The following is a 21,100-nucleotide window of genomic DNA, read 5'->3' as shown; positions in this document are numbered from 1 at the left end:
TCAGACTGTAATTAGTTCTACTCCCTCTGTTAACAGCCGGAGAATCTCTGTAGTCACAGCCAGAAAGCAAGTTACTTTAATCTGAAAATGCTTCAAGAATTTTTTTCCTTGTTTCTATATTTTGTCTGTTGGTGTTTGCAGTGTTCACAACATGTCCTCTAACACTCTTTTACTGTATGTCTTTCCCACTGTTACAGCGTTGTTAATGCCTGTCTCACATCTGCTCGAGAAGGATCACTTTAGAAAAGTAAAACCCATTTTAAGGCTATAAGACAGGAACTGAATTAGGCCATTCAGCCCATTGAGTCTGCGCTGCCATTCTATCGTAGTTTATTCATTATCCCTCTCAACCCCATTCTTTGCCTTCTTCCTATAACCTATGATGCCCTAACTATTCAAGAACCTATCAATCTCCACTTTAATTATAGTGAATGACTTGGCCTCCACAGCCTACTGTGGCAATGAATTCCACAGATTTATCACCCTTTAAAAGGATTCCTCCTCTATGCTAAATGGACATTCTTTAATCCTAAAGCTGTGCCCTTTCGTCCTAGACTCACCCACTATAAGAATAACCCTCTCCACATTCACTCTGTCTAGGCCTTTCAATATTTGATAGGTCCATGAGATTTCACCCCACCCTCCACTCCATCTTAGTCATTATTGTGAATCTAGTATAGACCCTCTTCAATGCCAACATTGTCTTTTCTTAGATAATGGGCCCAAAACTTCTCTCAATACTCCCAAGAGTAGTCTGACCATTGCCTTATAAAGCTACCTTCAGCATTACATTCTTGTACTTATATTCCAGTCCTTTCAAAATGAATGCCAACATTGCATTTGCCTTCCTTACCACTGACTCTACTAGCAAAGTATCCTTTTGGGAATCCTGCAAAAGAACCCCCAAGTCCCTTTACACTTGATTTTTGAATTTTCTCCCCATTTAGAAAAGGTCTATCTTTATTCCTTCTATTAAAATGCATGGCTATACACTTCCTTACACTATATTCCATCTGCAATTTTCTTGCTCATTCTCTAATTCTGTCTAAATCCTTCTACATACTTCCTGTTTTGTCAACACTTCCTGCCCTTGCACACATTTTCGTATCGTCTGCAAACTTGTCCACAAAGCCTTCAATTCTGCCATCCAAATCATTGACATATAATAGGAAAAGAAGCAGTTCCAACGGATTCTGGCAGAACACCACTAGTCACCAGCAGCCAACCAGAAAAAAAACCCTTTATTCCCACTTTTTGCCTCCTGCCGGTAAGCCAATTTTCTATTCGTTCCGGTATCTTCCCCATAATACCATGGACTCTTGTATCTTATCTTGTGCAGTACCTTGTCAAAGGCCTTCTGAAAATCCAAGTAAACGACTTCCATTGACTCACCTTTGTCTTTCCTCCTTGTTATTTCCTGCCGTCAGATTTGTCACAGAAGATTTTCCCTTAAGGAAGCAATGCTGATTGTGGCCTATTTTATCATGTGCCTCCAAGTACCCTGAAATTTCATCCTTAATGAACACCAACATCTTCCCAACTACTGAAGTTGGGCTAACTGGCCTATAATTTCCTTTCTTCTGGCTCCCTTCTTAAAGAGTGTTGGGACATTTGGATTTTTCCAGTGCTCAGGAAGTTTTCTTGAAAGCTCAGTACTAATGCCCCCACAATTTCTTCAGCCACCATTTTCAGTACCCTGGGTTGTAGTCCATCTTCTGGTCCAGGGTGTAGTCCATCTTCTGGTCCAGGTGACTTGTCTACCTTCAGACTCTTCAGCTTCGCAAACACCTTCTCCTTAGTATTTGCAACTATACTCACTTATGCCTCCTGACACACTCAAATTCCGGGCATACTGCTCGTGTCTTCCATGGTGAAGACAGGCACAAAATACTAATGTTTGCCTGCCATTTCTTTGTTCCCTATTACTACCTCTCCAGTGTCATTTTCAAGAGGTTCAGTATTCATTCTTACTTCTCTTTACTTTTTATATCTGAAAAAATTCTGGTATTCTCTTCTATAATATTTGGCTTACTTACATTTCATCTTTTTTCTCCTTGTGGTTTTTTTTTTACTTGCCTTCTGTTGGGTTTTAAAAACTTTCCAATCCTATAACTTCCACAATTTTTTGCTATATTTTATGCTCTCTCTCTTCTTTTCCTCTTGTCTTTGACTTCCGTTGTCTTGATGGTTATCTTTTCCTTCCTTTAGAATACCATACTTCATCTTTGAGATGTATCTGTTATGCATCTTTAGAGTTCTATTTATTTAGTGATACATCCTGGAACAGGCCCTTCTGGCCCTTCAAGTTGAGCTGCCCGGCAACACATGGATTTAGCTCTAGCCTAATCATGACACAATTTACAGTGACCAATTAACCTACTAAGCGGTATGTCTTTGGACTGTGGGAGGAAACCTGTGCACCCGAATGAAACCCATGTGTACAAGGGCGGCAGTGTGAAAACTTGTTTACAGAGGATGGCAGAATTGAACTCCGTACTCTGACACCTCGAGCTGTAATAGTGTTACGCCAGCCATGACGTTACCATGGAATTGCCCCCAGGAACTCCAGCCATTGCTATTCTACTGTCATCTCTGCTAGTGTACCCTTCCAGTCAACTTCAGCCACTTCTCTTTCATGCTCTAGAAATTCCTTTACTCCATTGTAATACCGATACTTCTGACTTTATCTTCTCCCTCTCAAGCTGCAGGGTGAATTCTATCATATTATGATTACTGCCACCCAAGGGTTTCTTTGCCTAAAGCTGCCTAATTTTCTTTGTCCCTTGCACAAGTTCCACCCTCTTCATTAGTTAATGCAATGTAATGAACTAGTATCTTGGGTTACCTAAACTAATCCTTCATGACACTAGTCTGCTTCTATCATATTGTTATCACAGCTGCTAAAGCTTCAGCTATTATTACAGCTTATTTTTAATCCATTGTTGTTCTGCTCTGCACTTCCTGTAAACCTCAGCTAACCGTAATCTTTGTTGTTCACAAGCTTTGCAATTGTTCTTGCACCGAGACCGATATTTCACTTTTGTTACATATCTCTGTCGAATTCAGTTCTCTTGTTCCCTCAGGTGTAAAGTTCTTGCCACGCTCAGTGTTTGCTTTCCCATCTCTAACCTCTTGCTCTACAAGCATTTATCTTGCTGGCTCTGCCTTAATTGTTGGCAGTAAAGCCTCTTGTTGCTTTCCATCCATTTTGTTAGTCCCTTCACAAGGCAGATCTCATAATTCTCGTAATAAGACCATAGAGCATAAGACATAAGAGCAGAATTAGGCTATCTGGCCTGTTGAGTCTGTTCTGCCATTCAATTATGGCTGCTCCTTTTTCCCCCTCCTCAACCCTATTCTTCGGCCTTCTCCCATAACCTTTAATGCTGTGTCCAACCAAGAACATATCAATCTCTGCCTTAAATACACTCAGTGACCTGGCCTCCACAACTGCCTATGGTAACAAATTCCACAAATTCACCACCCTCTGGCTAAAGAAACTTTCCCTCATCTCTGCTTTGGACACCTCTCTATCCTGACGCTGTGCCCTGTTGTCCTAGACTCCCCCACCATGGGAAACATACTTTCCAATCTACTCTCTCTAAGCCTTTCAACATTTGAAAGTTTCAATGAGATCCTTCCCATCCTTCTAAATTCCAGCAAGTACAGACCCAGCCCCATCAAACATTCATTGTATGATAACCCTTTCATTTCCAGAACCATCTTTGTGAACTGCCTGTGGACCCTCTCCATTACCAGCACATCTTTTCTTGGATGAAGAACCCAAAACTGTTCACAATACTCAAGGTGAGGCCTCACCAGCGCCTTATCAAGCCTCAGCATCACATCCCTGCTCTTGTGTTCTAGACCTCTTGAAATGAATGCTAACATTGCATTTGCCTTTCTCATCACTGACTTAACATGCAAGTTTTAACCTTTAGGGTGTTCTGCACAGGGGCTCCGTTTGCATCTCAGAGTTTTCGATTTTCTCCCCATTTAGAAAATAGTCTAGACATTTATTTCTATGACCAAAGTGCATTACCATGCATTTTCCAACATAGTATTTCATTTGGCACTTTCTTGCACATTCCCATAATCTGTCTTAAGTCCTTCTGCAGCCTAGCTGTTTCTTCAACACTACCTGCCCCTCTACCAATCTTCGTATCATCTCCAAATTTGGCAATAAAGCCATTTATTCCCTCATCTAAATCGTTATACAGTATAAAAAGAAGTGATCGCAACACTAACCCCTGTGGAACGTCATCTGTAATATCTCACCTGTGACGTGTGATTCTTTTCTGAATTATTTGACAGAACAGTTTTTTTTAATGCTTTTTTAAGAGATACTCAATTTTCTTAACCCTTTGTCAGTTACATTGGAAATGTAGTGTAAACTAATCTCAGATGTTCTGAGTTACTTCCTCCCCTCAACCCACCTTTTTACTCTGACTCCACATTTTTCTTTCTCTCTCCAGTTCTGATGAAAGGTCTTGGCCCAAAATGTCAACTGTACTCTTTTTCCATAGTTGCTGCCTGGCCTACTGAGTTCCTCCAGGATTGTATGTGTGTGTTGCTTGGATTTCCAGCATCTGCAGATTTTAAAGAGCAAACACGAGGAAGCCTGCAGATGCTGGAAATTCAAACAACACACACAAAATGCTGGTGGAACACAGCAGGCCAGGCAGCATCTATAAGGAGAAGCACTGTCGACGTTTCAGGCCGAGACCCTTCGTCAGGACTAACTGAAAGGAAAGATAGAAAGAGATTTGAAAGTAGTGGGGGGAGGGGGAAATGTGAAATCATAGGAGAAGACTGGAGGGGGTGGGATGAAGCTAAGAGCTGGAAAGGTGATTGGTGAAAGTGACACAGAACTGGAGAAGGGAAAGGATCATGGGACGGGAGGCCTCGGGAGAAAGAAAGGCGGGGGGAGGTACCAGAGGGAGATGGAGAACAGGCAGAGTGATGGGCAGAGAGAGAGAAAAAAAAACCAACTAAATATGTCAGGGATGGGGTAAGAAGGGGAGGAGGGGCATTAACGGAAGTTAGAGAAGTCAATGTTCATGCCATCAGGTTGGAGGCTACCCAGCCAGTATATAAAGTGTTGTTCCTCCAAACTGAGTTTGGATTCATTTTGACAGTAGAGGAGGCCATGGATAGACACATCAGAATGGGAATGGGACGTGGAATTAAAATGTGTGGCCACTGGGAGATCCTGCTTTCTCTGATGGACCGAGCGTAGGTGTTCAGCAAAATGGTCTTCCAGTCTGCGTAGGGTCTCACCTATATATAAAAGGCCACACTTGGAGCACTGGCCGCAGTATACCATACCAGCCGACTCACAGGTGAAGTGTCGCCTCACCTGGAAGGACTGTCTGGGGCCCTGAATGGTGGTGAGGGAGGAAATGTAAGGGCAGGTGTAGCACTTGTTCCGCTTACAAGGATAAGTGCCAGGAGGGAGATTGGTGGGAAGGGATGGGGGGGGTCGAGTGGACAAGAGACCTTTCTGTCTTCATCTCTGGAGATGGCTTATCTACTGATACCATCCACTGCCACCAACCTCATAGTTCCCACACCCCGCATTTCCCATTTCTACCTCTTACCCAAGATCCACAAACCTGCCTGTCCAGGTAGACCTATTGTCTCAGCTTGCTGCTGCCCCACCAAACTCATTTCTGCATACCATGACACTGTCTTATCCCCCCTTGTTCAATCTCTTCCCACCTATGTTCATGACACTTCTCACGCTTTGAATTTTTTCAATGATTTTAAGTTCCCTGGCCCCCACTGCCTTATTTTCACCATGGACGTCCAGTCCCTATATACCTCCATCCCCCACCGGGATGGTCTCAAAGCTCTTCGCTTCTTTTTGGATTCCAGACCTAACCAATTCCCCTCTACCACCACTCTCCTCCATCTAGCGGAATTAGTTCTTACTCTCAATAATTTCTCCTTTGGCTCCTCCCACTTCCTCCAAACCTAGGGTGTAGCCATGGGCATCCGTATGGGTCCCAGTTATGCCTGCCTTTTTTGTTGGCTTTGTGGAACAGTCCATGTTCCAAGTCTATACGGGTATCCGTCCCCCTCTTTTCCTTCGCTACATCGACGAATGCATTGGCGCTGCCTCCTGCACGCATGCTGAGCTCGTTGACTTCATTAACTTTGCCTCCAACTTTCACCCTGGCCTCAAATTTACCTGGTCCATTTCCGACACCTCCCTCCCCTTTCTTGATCTTTCTGTCTCCATCTCTGGAGACGGCTTATCTACTGATATCTTACTGTAAGCCTACAGACTCTCACAGCTACCTGGACTATTCCTCTTCCCACCCTGTCTCTTGTAAAAAATGCTATCCCCTTCTCACAATTCCTCCGTCTCCGCCGCATCTGCTCTCAGGATGAGGCTTTTCATTCCAGGACGAAGGAGATGTCTTTTTTTAAACAAAGGGGCTTCCCTTTTTCCACCATCGACTCTGTTCTCAAACACATCTCTCCCATTTCCCGCACATCTGCCCTCACCCCATCCGCCCGCCACCCCACTCGGGATAAGGTTCCCCTTATCCTCACCTACCACCCCACCAGCCTCCAGGTCCAACGTATAATTCTCCGTCACTTCTGCCACCTCCAACGGGATCCCACTACCAAGCACATCTTTCCCTTCCCCCCCCCCCCCCCCTTCTGCTTTCTGCAGGGATCGCTCCCTATGCGACTCCCTTGTCCATTCGTCCCCCCTTCCCACCGATCTCCCTCCTGGCACTTATCCTTGTAAGCGAAACAAGTGCTACTCCTGCCCTTACACTTGCTCCCTCACCACCATTCAGGGCCCCAGACAGTCCTCCCAGGTGAGGCGACACTTCACCTGTGAGTCGGCTGGTATGGTATACTGCGTCCGGTGCTCCCGGTGTGGCCTTTTATATATTGGTGAGACCTGATGCAAACTGGGAGACTGTTTCGCTGAACACCTACGCTCGGTCCGCCAGAGAAAGCAGGATCTCCCAGTGGCCACACATTTTAATTCCAAGTCCCATTCCCATTCTGATGTGTCTATCCATGGCCTCCTCTACTGTCAAAATGAATCCAAACTCAGTTTGGAGGAACAACACCTTATACACCGGCTGGGTATCCTCCAACCCGATGGCATGAACATTGGCTTCTCTAACTTCCGTTAATGCCCCTCCTCCCCTTCTTACCCCATCCCTGACATATTTTTTTTCTCTCTCTCTGCCCATCACTCTGCCTGTTCTCCATCTCCCTCTGGTACTCTTCCCCCCCCCCCCCCCCCCCCCCCCACCCTTTCTTTCTCCCGAGGCCTCCCGTCCCATGATCCTTTCCCTTCTCCAGCTCTGTATCACTTTTGCCAATCACTTTTCCAGCTCTTAGCTTCATCCCATCCCCTCTGGTCTTCTCCTATGATTTCGCATTTCCCCCTCCCCCACTACTTTCAAATCTCTTACTATCTTTCCTTTCAGTTAGTCCTGACAAAGGGTCTCGGCCCGAAACGTCGACAGTGCTTCTCCTTATAGATGCTGCCTGGCCTGCTGTGTTCCACCAGCATTTTGTGTGTGTTATCTGCAGATTTCTCTTGTTTCAGATATTCTGATGACTGGATGATATCTGGAGGTTCAACCTATCCATTGGGAGCAAATTGAATCATATTAAGTCAGCGATCTAAATTTTATGTAGGTTCAGAGAAGTGTAGACATTGTTTGTACTTCCAGCCCATGTATTTTTTTTCTTTCTTTTCAGATTCTTGGACTTTATCATCAGCTGTATGGAGCTTTTCCTGCAAGGATAACCTTTGTCCCTGATTACTGCCCCAGCTGTATCGGTAAGATGACATCCTTTACATATTTGAGGCGCAGATCTATCATTTTTTCTGTCATCTTGCTGCTGACCCAGAGAATTAGAGGTTATTGCTAATGAGATGACCAATAGTGTTTGGTTATATGCCATTTTTGTGATGCATATACTGTTTGTTTCAAGTACACTGAAATGCTGGTTTCACTCCAGAGTAATCCCATTCAACACCCTTTTAGAAACCTTTAATTAAAGTCTTTTGAGAGTTTGACTAATCTATTGGAGTTTTTCAAGGATGTAACCAGGAAAAACAAGGGAGATCCAGTGGATGTAGTGTACCTCGATTTTCAGAAGGCATTTGATAAGGTCCCACATAGGAGATTGGTGGGTAAAATCAGAGCTCATGGCATTGGGGGGAAGATATTGACATGGATAGAAAACTGGTTGGCAGATAGAAAGCAAAGGGTAGCGGTGAATGGGTGTTTCTCAGAATGGCAGGTGGTGACTAGTGGGGTGCCACAGGGCTCGGTATTGGGACCACAGCTGTTTACGATTTACATCAATGATTTAGATGAAGGCATTGAGAATAACATCAGCAAGTTTGCTGATGATACTAAGCTGGGTGGCAGTGTGACATGTGATGAGGATGTTAGGAGAATTCAGGGTGACTTGGATAGGCTGGGTGAGTGGGCAGATACTTGGCAGATGACGTTTAATGTGAATAAGTGTGAGGTTACCCACTTTGGGAGTAAGAACAGGAAGGTAGATTATTATCTGAACGGTGTAGAGTTAGGTAAGGGAGAAATACAAAGAGATCTCGGAGTCCTTGTTCATCAGTCACTGAAGGTGAATGAGCAAGTGCAGCAGGCAGTGAAGAAGGCTAATGGAATGTTGGCCTTTATTACAAAGGGAATTGAGTACAAGAGCAAGGAAATCCTTTTGCATTTGTACAGGGCCCTGGTGAGACCACACCTGGAGTATTGAGTACAGTTTTGGTCTCCAGGGTTAAGGAAGGACATCCTGGCTGTAGAGGAAGTGCAGCGTAGATTCACGAGGTTAATTCCTGGGATGTCCGGACTGTCTTATGCAGAGAGGTTAGAGAGACTGGGCTTGTACACGCTGGAATTAAGGAGATTGAGAGGGGATCTGATTGCAACATATAAGATTATTAAGGGATTGGACAAGATAGAGGCAGGAAATATGTTCCAGATGCTGGGAGAGTCCAGTACCAGAGAGCATGGTTTGAGAATAAGGGGTAGGTCATTTAGGACAGAGTTAAGGAAAAACTACTTCTCCCAGAGAGTTGTGGGGGTGTGGAATGCACTGTCTCAGAAGGCAGTGGAGGCCAATTCTCTGGATGCTTTCAAGAAGGAGCTAGATAGGTATCTTATGGATAGGGGAATCAAGGGATATGGGGACAAGGCAGGAACCGGGTATTGATAGTAGATGATCAGCCATGATCTCAGAATGGCGGTGCAGGCTCAAAGGGCTGAATGGTTTACTTCTGCACCTATTGTCTATTGTTTAAATTCAGTCATGAAGAACTGTTTGCAGACCAGTACCTAGTTGCAGAACTGTTTCTTGAAATGGGGCCAACCCTGAAAGAATTGTACTGTACATGTACGATATAAAAAAATTCTCTTGATTGGAGCTGCACTTGGTGAGCTAGCTGATACAGTCTTTCAGGAAAGTGCATTTTTGGAGATTAGAACAGTTAGCTAAAGGACCAATGTATGATAACTAACCCATAAGTGAAGGAAATTAAGCACCATGATATATTGGTAGCATGATAAAACTGAAATGCAAACGTTATATGTTGTCACATTTAGACGATATTATGTAGTTTCTGTTAGAGAAAGGTTATGGAAATTCCGGTTTATGCAAAACCAGATTTGCAAAGCTAGACCAGAACCACAAAATAATATACAGGAATAAAAGAACATTATGGTACTCCTTTCCCCGGAAAAGCAAAGGGTAGTTAAATGAGAAAGAGGGGGGATAATTAAGAACTGTTTAAGGTTAAGGAAGTGTTTGACAGAATTGCCAAAAAAAGTGGTGGATTTTGTAGGGATAAACAACTCTATGTGGAACTTCTGTTTAAGTGTTAAACGTTTCTGTTTGCCAGCCATTCTTGAGTAATTCCCCATCAGCCTTCTGACGCTGATGGCATGAACAGGGTGGTAGTCTACTAATGCTGAGGATTTTGGTGAATCGGTGCCTTGTTAGATCTGAATCTTAAGCTGCAACCTTATTAAATTAAAGGGAGATGAGATGCTACAAGGGTACACGTTGGCTAGCTTATACTTGGAATTAGCTCAAGTAAAAATGTTTCTTTTTAATTGTAATAGTGTTCTCATTTTGATGACTTAATTAAAAAATTTTTTTAGCTTTTAGTTGTCTTTTTTAAATGGTTTTGTTATGTTAGACACTCAGAATCAATATCTGCTGGGTTTGGCAACCATCTATGCCAGTGAGCATAACTTGACCAGCTGTCATCTTATTTATGTTTCCAGCTTACTTGTGTCCTGTTTCTATTCCACTGATCACTCCCACCCTTAGCCCCAACTCCCATTGCCAGACATTTGTATCAAAGCCTTTCTGTGGTCTACAGTGAGAATCTGGGTGGCTTGAAGTATAGGGTCTTCATTTCATTTTAAAATCTTTTTATTAATTATTATTGAAGATTGACAAAAAAGATACATTAAGTCAAGATGTCATTATGTGCAATAAGGAATTGAATTAGCAAATAACTGATTAACAAAGCTAAGCAATATATCAATAATAATAAAAAAGTAATGTTAAGAATATTTTTTTGAAGGAAAAAAAGAACCCCTACTAACTAAAAGAAAGACAAAAAAAAAACCCACTGGGAGCACAACCCTGGAGCTATACATCATACAAGCTTCCATAAAAAAACATCAATCCACCAACTCAAATCCACTTAAAGAAAAATCAGAAGGAAACCATATTAATTAAATCAAATCAGATTATAGTAGCCGGTGAATGAACCCCACCTTTTCTCAAAATCGAATCGAGGATCAAAAGTTCAACTTCTGATTTTCTCCAAACTGAGACATAACATCACCTGAGAGAACCATTGTATCAAAGTAGGAGCAGTAGCATCTTTCCTTTCTTTTTCAATCTTTTTATTATTATTATTAATATCAACATAATAAGATTAATACATAGATAGTGGGATTGCAACTTACAAATTTAAACTGAACATGAAAGGATACACAAGCAATAGTTACAATATAATTAAGTCTTTCCAAATCATGAATGATACAAATATCATATAAACAAAGCAAAACTAGGTATATCATAATATATGTTTAAAAAAAACAGAAAAGAGAAAAAGAAAAAAAAAATAACCCTAGAAAAACTAATCTAACAACCTAATAACTAATAAAGAGAAAAAAAAGGAAAAAAAGAAAAAAAATGAATAATGGGCTGTTTATAATATCTATTAAAAAAATACAAAATCGTCAGTGTCGCCAACTCCAATCCTCTCAACATATGTATAATCAAAACTGGAAAAATGAATAGGTTTGGAGCAGGGTCAAATACAACAGAAGCATCTTTCCATTTCAACAAAATAGCCCTTCTGACCAATAATGTAACGAATGCATTATTCGTGTTGGTCTGATGAAGAAATACCATGAATATATTGAGGGATTATACCAAATAAAACTGTCAATTTGTTAGGTTGTAAATTAATTTTTAAAGCTTTAGAAATTGTAAAGAAAATAGACTTCCAAAAATGTTCCAATGCAGAACACGACCAAAACATCTGTGTCAATGTGGCTGTCTCAGTTTTACATCTGTCACACTGACTATCAACATTAGGAAACATTTTAGACAGTCTCTCCTTTGTCAAATAGTAACGATGTACAATTTTAAATTGAATTAAAGAGTGATAGGCACAAATCGAAGAAGAATTGACCAACTTCAAAATCCGCAACCGATCTTCTGTTATCAAAGTCATGTTAAGCTCTCTCTCCCAATCTTGCTTAATCTTAAGTGAAGGGTAATTGTACTGCTGTAACAATAAATTATAAATTTTCCCAATAAAACCCTTCACTAAAGGATCCATTTTAAAAATAATATCTAACAGGTCAGAATCTTGTATATATGGAAAATTACTTAAGTATTTTTGGAGGAAGTGTCTGACCTGAAGATATTGCAGGAAATGTGAATATGAGAAAGAGTATTTATTTAGTTTCTAATTTCTCAAGAGACATCAGTCGGCATTTTGAAACAAATCCATGAAGGAATAAACCCCTTTATTCCTCCAAAGAAGAAAAGTAAGATCACTTAATGAAGGTTTAAATAAATAATTTCGATAAATTAAACTAAAAAGTTTAAATTTTTTAAGATTAAAAAAATTACAAAACTGGAACCAAATTTGTGATGACTGCTTAATCACAGGATATAAATTTAAATTAGTCATTTTGGCCAGTTGTACAGGCAGAGAAGTTCCTAATAATGAGGTTGTGAAACTGTTTCACAGCATTCAATTCCAAATCAGCCCAAGATCACACATAACGTACATTAACAGCCCAATAATACATTCTTAAATTAGGCAAAGCAAGACCTCCATCTTTTAATTTTTGTAAATGATATTTAGCAATTCTTGGTCTTTTATTATTCCAAACAAAAGATGAAATAATGGAGTCAACCTGATCGAAGAACATCTTAGTTAAAAAAAAGGGATATTTTAAAATAGATATAAAAATTTTGGTAAAATCATCATTTTAACTGCATAAATTTGGCCGATTAACGAAAGTGTAAGTGGATTCCATCTACAATATAATTGCTTCATAAAATCCACTAAAGGAACCAAATTAGCTTTATAAAGATCTTTATGATTTTTAGTGATAATAATACCTAAATATTTAAATGAGTTCGTAACTCTAAAAGGAATTTTATCATATATAGAAGCAGAATCATTTAGGGGAAATAATTCACTTTTTTTCCCACACTTTCACAAAAAATATTGGAGAATCGGTTACTTTATAGTTGATCCCTGATTTTTGTCCAAAGTCCAGAAATGTGAGTATGATGCTGTAGTTCTTTTGGATCATGCACCTTTAAGTTTAGATTTTGAATTGAATGATGTTGCTATTGCAAATTTGCCTTGACGTTTTCCAGAAAATTTATTACAAAGTCAGGACTTTGTCAAATTTATTGAGATTCAGATAAAAGATTTTTTTCTTTTTAACAATACGGGAGATGTATCGAAATTGATTATATGGGATACATTTAAAGCATATTTGTGCAGTCAGATAATTTCCTATTCAGCGAAGCTTAAGAAACAGCCAAAAACAGAGTTAGATAAAAATTTCCAAACAAGTTAAAGACTTGGATAATATTTATACAGTCTCTCCTAACATTGATTTATTTAAACAAAGAGTTGAACTCCAATCACAATATAATTTATTATTAACTTATCCTATTGAAAGAAATTTGCTTAAATTGAGAAGTCAATTTTATGTGTTTGGAGGTAAAAATAATAAGCTATTAGCATCTCAATTAAAAACAGCTAGAGCTAAAAGACAAATTTAAAAAATTTGTGAGGGAGATGGTAGTTTAGCATGCAGTTATGAAGATATTAATAAAAAATTTCAAGACTTTTATATTGAACTTTATAAATCTCAGTTTCCAGTTGATTCTTCTAAAATGAATGCCTTTTTTGTTTACAAAAGATTGATTTTCCTCAAATTTCTGCTGAAGATCAACAAACTCTTGATGCTCCTATTACTGAAAGCGAAATTCAGAAAGCTGTTTTTTCAATGCAATCTGGTAAAGCTCCTGGACTGGATGGTTATTCTGTAGGATTTTATAAAAAATTTGAAAAATTGCTCTCTTCATATATGTTGGAAATGCTTAAAGATTCTTTTTTGATAGGAGAGTTACCTCCCACATTTTATGAAGCTTCTATTGCTTTAATTCTTAAGAAAGATAAAGATTCTACTGACTGTGCTTCATGTAGACCCATTTCATTATTAAATGTGGATGCTAAAATTCTCTCAAAAATAATGGCTAATCAGCTGGAGAATGTTTTAGCTAAAATTATTTCTCAAGATCAAACAGGTTTTGTAAAGGGCCGTTATTCCTTTCCTAATATTCGGAGACTGTTAAATGTTATATATTCATCCTTTTCTAAGGCTCCCCAATGTGTCGTTTCTCTTGATGCTGAAAAGGCATTTGACAGAGTTGAATGGAAATAACTTATTTAATGTTTTAGAGAAAATCGGCTTTAGTGTTAATTTTAATAAGTGGATTAGATTGATATATAAAAACCCTGTTGCTACTGTTATTACTAACAATTGCAGATATCCTTTTTTTCGGCTTTCACGGGGTACGAGACAAGGATGTCCGTTAAGTCCTTTGTTATTTAATTTGGTGCTGGAACCCTTGGCTGTTGCACTTCGTGAAACTAAAGAAATTCATGGAATTTTTATAAATGGGACTGTTCATAACATCTCTCTTTATGCTGACATTTCAAATCCTGAAGAATCCATTCCTAGTTTATTGAAACTATTAAATGATTTTGGAAAGTTTTTGGGATATAAACTAAACCTTCATAGAAGTATAGGTTCTTATTGACAGATATGCAGAAAGGTAATTGGGTGGCTTGGCACTGGCAACATCTTGAGGCTAATTGAAGTCGCTTATGGGTGACTTCCAAACTTTTGTTTATATGCATTGTAAGTATTTTATAAATGTAATGGGGCAAATGTTGTAAAAGAACATTTAATTGAAAAATAAGACACACAATGCTGGAGGCCAGACAGCTTCTCTGGAGAGGAATAAGGAGTCAATATTTCTGGTTGAGACCATACATCCTGAACTTTAACTGCATCATAATTGCTAAATATTCCCATTGTAAATGGCTTAGAGCAGCCATTGACCAGATTGCTGATATTTTATGTTTTCTAAAATTTTGGGTATGATTTGTTCCACCATCAGCCCAGCTGAAATAGTGGTGCTTTAATGGGCCTGTTGCACTGATTTTTCAGTAGTTAGTGTTACAGATTTTAAGTTATTAAGGGAACTTGAGAAATATGAAGTTAGTGGCTCTGAGTAAAAGGCTGAACTATTTGACCTGAAAGTAAATGAATCCAGCATGGCATGAAAAGGCAGCTGAAAATTGTGTTTTGCCTTAACATATCATTTCAGTGCAGACACAGGGTGCTTTGTGAATTGGAAGCTGATATCATTTTCATATTTTGTACACTTCTGTTTTCGAAAAATTTTTCAACCATGTTAATACAATACTGTATAGAGTAATAGCTTTCACTGTCTCTCGAGTTAAAACCATTTTAGTTATTGTTCATAAAGCAGGTTCGATGTGGATTAGGAATTGTGACCTGGTGTTAATGAACTTCTAAGTATATTTTTTAGTCTTGCAGCTTAGCCTGAAAGATGCAATCCATGTGGTGCTTTTCCACCTGTGAGAAAGACAGGTGCGCTGTCAAGAACGCTGCGGCTGTCACCAGTGTATGGACATCTTAAGCAGTCTGTTTGGATTGGGATGAGCTTCTTTGGTTAGGAGGTGCTTCATGAAACCAGTGTGGGAACCACAGACACTTCAACAGTTAGGGCAGGAGGTGGCTGGTGGGAGGAGCAGGTGAGCAGATAGGAACTGAAGCCCTCTTTCTGTCATTCCCAGTTTCTGTATGCTCCTAACCAATGGACTCGGTGTTCTGTCATCCCAAATATTCCTTCTCTACTCTGGGTCATCATGAGCCAGGGAATCCCGAGGAACATTAGGGATTTTTTTTAGTTTTCAAGGCAGCTTTGGGGGGAAAATGTCATTGATTTCTGCCTGGTAAATTATTCTGAGCTCTGATCCAGAAACCTGGAGTAACATGACCTACCTATTGACCCAACAGAATGTAATTAGTGCCTTAATGCTGAAAATGTTATCCTTGTGATGAATTTGGAGAATTTTGTGGAGTCAGCGTTAATCCTTCTGCTTTCTTGAGATGCCTGTTGTAAGTAGTCCAAGGCTACAAAGTATACAGGATAGCAGTAATCCTTTGCCTGTTTGTGTTCCAAGTTTGAGGCCTTTACCTTCAAATATACTTAGTAGCTAGTCTAAAGACAGTAATGAATTTCCTTGTTGATGTCTGCCTTCATCATTGGTGACTCCTGAGTTATGAGGAGTAGACTGCATTTACTGGGCTTTTGATGCGAGCCTTTATTATAGGAGTGTGGTATTGTCGGCAAAGACTTTGCTCATGTAACTCTGGCACGTCTGCAAACTCTGGCAGAACGGGTCTACCCTGAGTCCCAATGTGGTTTTCACGCAAGGAGGTCAACTGTCGACATGATTTTTTCACTCCGTCAACTGAAGGAGAAATGCAGGGAACAACAGAAACCCCTCTATGTCGCTTTCATCGACTTGACCAAGGCATTCGACCTCGTCAGCAGGGATAGGCTATTTCAGATTCTCCTCAAGATCAGCTGTCCCCCGAAACTCCGAAGTATTATCAAGTCATTACATGATGACATGAGGGCTACTGTTCAGTACGATGGTAGCTCATCAGAACCCTTCGCTATTCGTAGTGGAGTCAAACAAGAATGCATGTTGGCCCCAACATTATTCAACATCTTCTTCTCTATACTATTGAAGCCTGTGTTTGGGATGTCGACAGAAGGTATCTACATGCACACCAGGTCTGATGGGCGGCTGTTCAACCCTGTGCGCCTGAGAGCAAGAACAAAGGTGCGAAAGATCTTAATACGTGACATGCTGTTTGCCGATTACAGTGCTATAACCTCGCACACCAAACAGCAACTACAAACTTTCATGGACCGCTTCTCTAAGGCATGCAAGGACTTTGGGCTTACCATCAGCGTAAAGAAAACAAATGTCCTTGCCCAGAATGTAGTGGCGACACCAGTCATTACCATCGACAATTACAATCTAGAAGTGGTCCACGAGTTCACATACTTGGGGTCAACCATTAGCAACACTCTCTCCCTCGATGCTGAAATCAACAGGCATATCGGCAAAGCAACATCGATCCTTGCTTGACTCTCCTCGCGGGTCTGGGAGAATCCGATACTCACTACAAAGACCAAGACTGCCGTGTACAATACATGCGTTATCAGCACCCTTCTGTATGGTAGTGAGACTTGGACCATCTACTCCAAACAGGAGAGGAAACTCAATATTCACCTGTGCAGCCTTCGCCGCATCCTCGGCATCACCCGGAGAGGCAAAGTCCCAAATTCTTGAGTCCTCTCCTGTACTGGACTTCCCACAATGTTCACACTTTTAAGACAACGCAGACTGCACTGGCTGGGCCACGTCCGTCGTATGAAGGATGGTACACTGCCAAAAGACATCCTCTACGGAGAACTAGTAACAGACAAGAGGAACGTTGATAGACCCCAGCTTCACTTCAAGGACCTCTGCAAGCGTGACATGAAAGCCTTAAAAATCAACACGGAGTGCTGGGAGGATACAGCAAATGGCCACAACAAATGTCGAGGTACTCTTCAGCAACACCTAGAGCAAGGCGAAAGAATGATCCTGAGTCAGTTTGAGGAGCGGAAAGCACACAGCAGACAGCAGACAACAATTCCAAGACGCCCTACACATGCAACAACTGTGGCAGAGCCTACCATTCCAGGATCAGCCTCAATAGCCACAGTTGATGCTGCTTGACAAATCAGTAACTACCAGAGGCGCAGTACCCATGGTCGACCATGACCGATGGAGGCCACACTATTGCACAGAGAGGCGGTTTGGTAGAGGACTAAAATGTTGCTTGTTATTATGCTTCAGTGAACAAAGTCGAGAGTGACGGAGTTTAGTTTTTAAATATGCACAAACTAAAGCTCAATTAGTGAGTCTAGGTAATTTTGTTCAGTCTATGCCTACATACTAGAACCAGATTTCACTAATCCCGAAGCTTAATTCCACTTCAGTGGATGTTTATTGGAAGTATGCAGACTTGTAGCTGAAGAACAGATTGTGTTTTTGTTGGAGCCTTGTTGGATGCCGTTCTTTGCTGGAACTGGTTCTGTTATGGAATCTATTCATTGGGATTATTACATACATAAGATGTATGTAATGCAAGCATAAGATGAATTTTGGTGGGGAGTTAAATTCGAGGAGCGTGCTGCACTCCCAAAGGTTTAGTGAGCTCTCTGTGTTTGTCTTGAAGTTGCTGTTTGGTAAATATTATGTCCAGCATGCCTCTAGATAGCTAGAAATCCATAAGAAAATTAGGGGAGAGGTCTTTGCCCATTAAAAGGAGGTGCTGGCAATAATTTCCTTGTGGTAGACAGGAGACCTGTAGGAACCACAGTATGATTTCTCTCCCTTTTTCTCATGATTGCAGGTCTCTGAAGCTCTCTAGCATGTCCTCCTTATGATGATAGGAAATGGTTAGCTCAATTAAATATGTTGGTAGGTACATCTTCTGGAGGGGCAAGAAGCATATAGATTTTATAGAGATGTCGTGGCCATCACGAATGACCAACTCTGGCATCATAAATAAACTTGTGTGATGGAATTGGTGAATGTTTCTCAACAATGACTTGTTCTAACATGGAAATAACATGCAATAGTCAGCAGTAGATATGATGCAAATCTGGAGCTATGGATGGTGCAAAAGACCAAACTCGAAAGAAGCCAGAACCACATGCTGGATTGAGATTAACTGATCCTTCTGGATGATTTAATTGCGATACTGTAAACCGATGCAGTCTCCTGGTGACTTTTGATGACTGCTCCAAGCATTGTCGTCTAAACTATCATCCATTTTGCAAGTCATTGTGGCAACACTGAGCAGGGACTATATGCCCAACTTTCATTGGTAAGATGGCAGTTTTAACCCTCATTTTCTCTCGCATATTAGATCAGCGTCATGGTTTCTTCTTGGGAGGTTCCTTGGCATTGACGTGCTTTCTCTTCAGTACCCTGGGTACTGAGGTGTTGGCTGAGACCGATTTGGCATGTTTAATTTCTGCCATAAGTGAAGCATGTGGTTCTTGTGGTCCTTAATAGATTGAGTAGGTAAGTAGTTCAGCAAATGATGTGCAGCATTTATAAGTTCCAAACAGAGGTTCAAAGTTCTTGCTGTCCTTGTAGTTGCTGCTCCTTTTTGAGGCAGCTAATAGCTATGGATTCCTGTGATATTGCTTTTCATAAAGGGGCCTTGATAGGTCAATGTAAATTTGATATAAAACATTTTACTTCCCTGCTAGCTCTTTGCTTCTTTCCATCCACTGTTTGTGCTGCCATTTTAACATATAGCTCCATTTAACATTTGGTTATTGCTATATAGTCCAGCAAAAGTGATTTTACAAAAAATTCCATAAGGTATTCAAACAAAAAATTGAGAGGTGTTTGTGTTTGGAAGGAGTAGTCAAAACTGAGTATCTCTGGACAAGATGAATTTAAGAGCACAGAATTGTCATTGTAATCAGGTGAAAATATGGGCAGGACAAGTGCAAAGGATGTTCGGAGCTTGGGAATATGGAAAGTTTAAGCAAGCACCGATACTGAGTGCCAATAAAGCCAAAAAAGGCAAAAGAGATGGATCTGGAGATGAAAACGGGTTATGCATTGGGATTTTGAGCTTCTCATTGTATGAATTGCTGGAATATGATGGAAGTGCTAAGAGAACTTCTCCAGACAAAGAAGATAAATGGACTTATTGGGCTTTGTAAGGATTTGTGGCTTGAGGGAAAAGAACATTGCACAGATCAGGTTTAGATAAAAATGAATAATGAAGACTTTGGCATAGACTAGTCATTTGAATTTAGTTTGTTAAATATTCAATTTGAAAAATGTTAATTTGCAGTTTTTATGCATGTTCTGGGGAAAGCATGGGTCCTCCCTTTCACGTGCACAGGCACACATTCTCTCATACTTTCTATACATTTGTTTTTTGCTGTGGTTGCGTCTAAACCCTAAAATTCCTTTCAAACCTGTACAAGATGCATTGTAGCAGTGTCTTGAGCTGCTCCAGTGGGCACAACACACTAGTTGTCACCTTGGTCCCAAATGGGCTGACCACTTTGGGAATCTGGTGGAGCTGAGAGTTGTATAAATTCACTCTGATAGCAAATGAGTGGAGTTAAGGTTTAGCTATCTGCAATCAAATTTTGGAATATTAATCTCCCTGGCTCATATTCCACCACGCATGAGATCAAGAATGTCAGTGGCAGGAAAGGCCATTTCCTCCTCATTTTTCCAATATTGTAGGTAGTTGAAGGTGATAGAAGGTTACCATAGTGCAGAATTGCTAAGAGCAATAGGGGTTGCAGATCACAAGGAGAGAATAGCAGAGGGAGGTTTGGTCAAATGATGTTGGAGAGACAAGTGATTTTGGTAGATAGTACTTTAAATAATTCAATGTGTGATAACACTATTTAATATGACGTGGATATGCTTGTATGCATTTCACTGAACGCCAGTAGGCAAATGCAACCTGTATAAGGAAGGTATGTTTGCATTTATCATGATGGAATTTAGTACAGGAGTAAAATGTTTATATCAGGCTTTTGTGACACTACGTTTCGAGTACTGTTTGCAGATTTGGTTCCCTTTTCTAAAGGAGTTCAGTGTACCATTCTTTTGACTTTAAGAGTGGGAATCATTGGGCCACTACATTCTGATCTTAGTAGGCCTTGTGCTAACTGTAATCATTGAGTGAGCCATCAAACTTGCGTTTACTGTGAGGCATTTGGCTATCTCTTGACTTTGAATGATTGCATCTAATGTTCCTTTGCCATAGTGAGAGGTGATGGTTCAAACAGGTGATGTAGCCCTTGCCTGTGCACAGTTGTTTTTCAGGCTGTGACTCCATTATTGGGAGCTTAATCTCGAAATTTAACCCCAGAGCATTTATAGCTATAAAAATAAAGAAGCGATTATGGTGCCATCTGGGTGAGGAACAGCTGTAGACATTTTAAACACTAGCCTGAGAAGGTCAAAATTGTTGTTCTTCATTTGAGATCCTGGGCTTTTGTTCCATTTTCAGAAATAGAAGATTAATGTCCTATAACCTGTTTTGAAATTGTTGTATTTATATGTTGTGACTTGTGGCTAAGAATTGGAACACAGTTATGCAATCAGATACGATTAACTGCACCTAGTTGTCTTTATAAACATCACTTGGATTTGATAAATAAGTTAGATTCTTAGCATCCTTTCATTTTTTTATATGAGCAAGAACATGTATGACCTTGATGTCCTGAGTGTTTATGTCCACCAAACAAAGAAATGGGAATTACCCTAATGTTTGCTTTTCAATTCAGTAATTTCTTGGGTGATAGGACT

The 21,100-nt window shown here is 40.3% G+C and overlaps 1 protein-coding gene across 6 annotated transcripts in view; it reads left to right on the top strand.

The window, feature by feature from the left end:
• Positions 1 to 21,100, top strand: part of LOC140719819 (thyroid hormone receptor-associated protein 3-like) — a 115,761-nt gene that overhangs the window by 47,572 nt on the left and 47,089 nt on the right. For 5 of the 6 annotated variants that reach the window (XM_073034741.1, XM_073034736.1, XM_073034740.1 and 2 more), the window contains exon 3: positions 7,741 to 7,822. The gene's annotated coding sequence lies outside the window, so the exon portion shown is untranslated. Of the gene's footprint in view, positions 1 to 3,717; positions 3,808 to 7,740; positions 7,823 to 21,100 lie in introns of all 6 variants that reach the window. The other variant, XM_073034735.1, reaches the window with a different exon arrangement.

The sequence above is a fragment of the Hemitrygon akajei genome, chromosome 32 (genome assembly GCF_048418815.1).
Source record: "Hemitrygon akajei chromosome 32, sHemAka1.3, whole genome shotgun sequence".
In the NCBI taxonomy this organism is placed as follows: Eukaryota; Metazoa; Chordata; class Chondrichthyes; order Myliobatiformes; family Dasyatidae; genus Hemitrygon; species Hemitrygon akajei.
Note: the sequence above shows the minus strand (reverse complement) of the source record. Positions and strands in the feature narration are given on the sequence as shown.